The following is a 5,000-nucleotide window of genomic DNA, read 5'->3' on the forward strand; positions in this document are numbered from 1 at the left end:
GGTCCAGACAAGGGGGCAGCGGCAGCCATGCCAACAGGGGGGAATCGGCAGCGCAGATTTTTCGACGAACATGGGCTGGACGCTGGACTGGCCGGGCCATGCAGGAAAATTCATCGAGGGGACACGCTGAAGAAACAGCGCTGGTTTAGACACGGTGGGCGCAGTGTTGGAATCGGCAGCGCCGATGAAACCGGCAAAGTCGGCAGAATTGGCAGCGGGTGCTGGCGATGGGTCTGGACGGGCTGGATAGTCCAAGGCTCGACGAGAAAGACCGCAGGTTGAGACACTGGGGCAGTGGCAGCCCGCGGGACAGTGTTGGCAGATTCGGCAGCGCAGATTTGTGCGGCTGCAGGTTCGTCGGGGAAAATCGGCAGCGCAGATTTTTCGACGAGCATGGGCTGGACGATGGACTGTCCAGGCCAGGCAGGAAAATTTGTCGAGGGGACACGCTGACGAAACAGCGCTGGTTCAGGCACGGCGGGCAGTGTTGGAATCGGCAGCGCCGACGAAATCGGCAAAGTCGGCAGAATCGGCAGCGCAGATTTTTCGACGAACATGGGCTGGACGCTGGACTGGCCGGGCCATGCAGGAAAATTCATCGAGGGGACACGCTGACGAAACAGCGCTGGTTCAGGCACGGCGGGCAGTGGTGGAATCGGCAGCGCCGACGAAATCGGCAAAGTCGGCAGAATCGGCAGCGGGTGCTGGCGATGGGTCTGGACGGGCTGGATAGTCCAAGGCTCGACGAGAAAGACTGCTGGTTTAGACACTGGGGCAGTGGCAGCCCGCGGGACAGTGTCGGCAGATTCGGCAGCGCAGATTTGTGCGGCTGCAGGTTCGTCGGGGAAAATCGGCAGCGCAGATTTTGCGACGAACATGGGCTGGGCGATGGACTGTCCAGGCCAGGCAGGAAAATTTGTCGAGGGGACACGCTGACGAAACAGCGCTGGTTCAGGCACGGCGGGCAGTGTTGGAATCGGCAGCGCCGACGAAATCGGCAAAGTCGGCAGAATCGGCAGCGCAGATTTTTCGACGAACACGGGCTGGACGGTGGACTGTCCAGGCCAGGCAGGAAAATTTGTCGAGGGGACACGCTGACGAAACAGCGCTGGTTCAGGCACGGCGGGCAGTGTTGGAATCGGCAGCGCCGACGAAATCGGCAAAGTCGGCAGAATCGGCAGCGCAGATTTTTCGACGAACATGGGCTGGACGCTGGACTGGCCGGGCCATGCAGGAAAATTCATCGAGGGGACACGCTGACGAAACAGCGCTGGTTCAGGCACGGCGGGCAGTGGTGGAATCGGCAGCGCCGACGAAATCGGCAAAGTCGGCAGAATCGGCAGCGGGTGCTGGCGATGGGTCTGGACGGGCTGGATAGTCCAAGGCTCGACGAGAAAGACTGCTGGTTTAGACACTGGGGCAGTGGCAGCCCGCGGGACAGTGTCGGCAGATTCGGCAGCGCAGATTTGTGCGGCTGCAGGTTCGTCGGGGAAAATCGGCAGCGCAGATTTTGCGACGAACATGGGCTGGGCGATGGACTGTCCAGGCCAGGCAGGAAAATTTGTCGAGGGGACACGCTGACGAAACAGCGCTGGTTCAGGCACGGCGGGCAGTGTTGGAATCGGCAGCGCCGACGAAATCGGCAAAGTCGGCAGAATCGGCAGCGCAGATTTTTCGACGAACACGGGCTGGACGGTGGACTGTCCAGGCCAGGCAGGAAAATTCGTCGAGGGGACACGCTGACGAAACAGCGCTGGTTCAGACACGGTGGGCGCAGTGTTGGAATCGGCAGCGCCGAGAAAATCGGCAAAGTCGGCAGAATCGGCAGCAGGTGCTGGCGATGAGTCAGGACGGACTGGATAGTCCAAGGCTCGATGAGAAAGACCGCTGGTTTAGACACTGGGGCAGTGGCAGCCCGCGGGGCAGTGTCGGCAGATTCGGCAGCAGTGTCTGCCGATTCGGCAGCGTTGGCTTGTTGGCGCGGGGGGCCGATTCGAGTGGGGACTTGGGCAGCGGGCAGTGAAAGCAAGAGTTTCCCCGATGCTGCCGGGAAAAACGCTCCCCGGGATGGCCGGGTGAGATGACCCGGCGGCCCGCGACGGGTCATTCAATTCCATGCCCCGTCAACATAACTCCCGATGTACTGTTTGCTTTTTCGGAAGAAGAGATCCATCCCCCCATCCTCGGCCAGCCAAAAACGCTCCAATTAATGGCCGGGTGAGATGACCCGGAGGCCCGCGACGCGTCATTCAAATCACTGCCCTATCGGCTACAACTGCTGATGGGTGGGATTAGAGGCCTGCCATGGTGGTGAGGGGCGGCGAGGACCGTGAAAGCTAGAGTTTTTCAGAGGCTGCCGGGAAAAAGGCCCCTCGGGTGGCGGGGTGCGAGGACCAGGCGCGTCATTCAATTCTCTTCCCTATCAACTTGGCTCCCGTTGGCGGGATTGGAGGCCTACTGTTTGTTACAGGGCTAAAATCGTCAGGGGAAGAGCTGACGAAACAATGCTGGTTTGGATGCAGGGGGTAGTGTTGGAATCGGCAGCGCGGACAAAATCGGCAAAGTCGACAAAAAAGACTGTTGGTCTGGACATCGGGGCAGCGGCAGCCATGCCGACAGGGGGGGAAATCGGCAGCACAGATTTGTGCAGCTGCAGGTTCGTCGGGGAAATCGGCAGCGCAGATTTTTCGATGAACATGGGCTGGAAGATGGACTGTCCAGGCCAGGCAGGGAAATTCGTCAAGGGGACACGCTGACGAAACAGCGCTGGTTCAGGCACGGCGGGCAGTGTTGGAATCGGCAGCGCCGACGAAATCGGCAAAGTCGGCAGAATCGGCAGCGGGTGCTGGCGATGAGTCTGGACGATTTATAGTCCAGGGCTTGATGGAAAAGACTGTTGGTCCAGACAATGGGGCAGTGGCAGCGCGGATTTGTGCAGCTGCAGGTTCGTCGGGGAAAATCGGCAGCGCAGATTTTTCGACGAACAGGGGCTGGGCGCTGGACTGGCCGGGCCAGGCAGGAAAATTCGTCAGGGGGGCACGCTGATGAAAACAGGGGCTGCGGAGTGGAAAATCGGCAGCGCAGATTTTTCGACGAACAGGGGCTGGACCGGCCGGGCCAGGCAGGAAAATTCGTCAGGGGGGCACGCTGACGAAAAGAGGGGCTGCCGCGTGGAAAATCGGCAGCGCAGATTTTTCGACGAACAGGGGCTGGACGCTGGACTGGGCCAGGCAGGAAAATTCGTCAGGGGGCACGCTGACGAAAAGAGGGGCTGCCGCGTGGAAAATCGGCAGCGCAGATTTTTCGACGAACATTCGTCAGGGGGGCACGCTGACGAAAAGAGGGGCTGCCGCGTGGAAAATCGGCAGCGCAGATTTTTCGACGAACATTCGTCAGGGGGGCACGCTGAGGAAAACAGGGGCTGCCGCGTGGAAAATCGGCAGCGCAGATTTTTCGACGAACAGGGGCTGGATGCTGGACCGGCCGGGCCAGGCAGGAAAATTCGTCAGGGGGGCACGCTGACGAAAAGAGGGGCTGCCGCGTGGAAAATCGGCAGCGCAGATTTTTCGACGAACAGGGGCTGGACTGGCCGGGCCAGGCAGGAAAATTCGTCAGGGGGGCACGCTGACGAAAAGAGGGGCTGCCGCGTGGAAAATCGGCAGCGCAGATTTTTCGACGAACAGGGGCTGGACGCTGGACTGGGCCAGGCAGGAAAATTCGTCAGGGGGGCACGCTGACGAAAACAGGGGCTGCCGCGTGGAATGGCAGCCTACACGCAGATGCGAATTCGGCAGCGCACGATGGCTTGAGCAGGTCATGGGTTCGACTTGGCGCGATCTGAAACCTGGACGAGGGACTGTCGACGCTGGACGAGCCAGCGCGGTGGCCTGTCGTGCCCCGTTCAGGGGGGGCCTGCCGCGGAGACAGCCCTCGCGGGCTCGACAGCGCAGGCCAGCGTCCCCGACGTCGCTGGCCGCGGCAGGCGAGCTGCCGGGGTTCCCGCATTCCTACAAGAAAACGTCGTGCTTTCCACATGAAACCAATCCAGTAAAATCAGCCATATTTTTATGAGGCTGCCCACTGAATTTGGGGTCATTCCGGGCCGGTTCCTAGTTTTGCGGATTTACTCGATTTCTAATGGTAGGAAAATTAAAACAAATACTTCCCGACCTCGAAAAATTCTGGGAAAATTAATGAAGGTGGATTGGATTTTTGCCAACCTCTGTGCAAAATTTCAGCTCAAAATACCAAGAAATGAATTTTTTAGAGGGGGGGTGACAGCTGGGACCTAGTAGTGTCTCCCCCTGCCAGAGCTGCAATGACACTTATTGCTCTTTAGGGAGCCACCAGGCCGGCGCCCCTCAAAGACCACACGCGCGCGCGCGCCCGCCCGCGCTGGGCGCTGGGGCGCTGGGGCCTGAGGGCCTGGGGCCCTTGGGGGCCCTTGGGCGCTTGGGCGCGCGCGCGCGGCCCCCGCAGCCATGCCGCGCTGCGCGACGCGCGGACAGCCCCTGCTGGCTTGCTCTCTCGCCCGCGGGGGGGCTGCCTTCGGGCCCTGGCCCCCCGCGTTCTGGCCTGCCCCCTGCGTGGGAGAGGCTAGGCGCTGCAGGGGCCAGCCCGACGTCGCTGGCCGCGGCAGGCGACAGCCCGACATCGCTGGCCGCGGCAGGGGCCAGCCCGACGTCGCTGGCCGCGGCAGGCGACAGCCCCTGCTGGCTTGCTCTCTCGCCCGCGGGGGGGCTGCCTTCGGGCCCTGGCCCCCCGCGTTCTGGCCTGCCCCCCGCGTGGGAGAGGCTAGGCGCTGCAGGGGCCAGCCCGACGTCGCTGGCCGCGGCAGGCGACAGCCCCTGCTGGCTTGCTCTCTCGCCCGCGGGGGGGCTGCCTTCGGGCCCTGGCCCCCCGCGCTCTGGCCTGCCCCCCGCGTGGGAGAGGCTAGGCGCTGCAGGGGCCAGCCCGACGTCGCTGGCCGCGGCAGGCGAGCCGCCGGGGTTCCCGCATTC

The sequence above is a fragment of the Populus nigra genome, chromosome 2 (genome assembly GCF_951802175.1).
Source record: "Populus nigra chromosome 2, ddPopNigr1.1, whole genome shotgun sequence".
In the NCBI taxonomy this organism is placed as follows: Eukaryota; Viridiplantae; Streptophyta; class Magnoliopsida; order Malpighiales; family Salicaceae; genus Populus; species Populus nigra.